The 286-nt window shown below is 45.8% G+C and overlaps 1 protein-coding gene across 1 annotated transcript in view; it reads left to right on the top strand.

The window, feature by feature from the left end:
* LOC119592389 (probable tubulin polyglutamylase TTLL1) overlaps nucleotides 1-286 on the top strand; it is a 12,636-nt gene that overhangs the window by 10,564 nt on the left and 1,786 nt on the right. The gene's annotated exons all lie outside the window — the stretch shown is intronic.

Raw genomic sequence — 286 nt, 5'->3', positions numbered from 1 at the left:
AAATTCTACTTGATTTTCACATCTGTTGGTCCTCGGAGTGTGATTACGAGTCGCCCTCAATCATAATGTGCAGATGAATTCACTTGGCCCAAGGCCTATTCTGGTTGGTGCCTGATATTGGCGTTGTGCCGAGAACACGTGTAAGCCAAGGTGTTTCCAGGGATGAGTCTCGGAGTGGATGATTTGAACTTTGCGTGGAGGACCCTCATCGGATTTTGTTAGCTGCGTTCATGTCATATCATGGAACAAACTCTTTATACCTTCTTCTCTCCCTGTGCCTTTCATT

This window comes from Penaeus monodon, chromosome 30 (assembly GCF_015228065.2).
Source record: "Penaeus monodon isolate SGIC_2016 chromosome 30, NSTDA_Pmon_1, whole genome shotgun sequence".
In the NCBI taxonomy this organism is placed as follows: domain Eukaryota; kingdom Metazoa; phylum Arthropoda; class Malacostraca; order Decapoda; family Penaeidae; genus Penaeus; species Penaeus monodon.
This window is presented reverse-complemented; position numbering and strand designations above follow the sequence as displayed.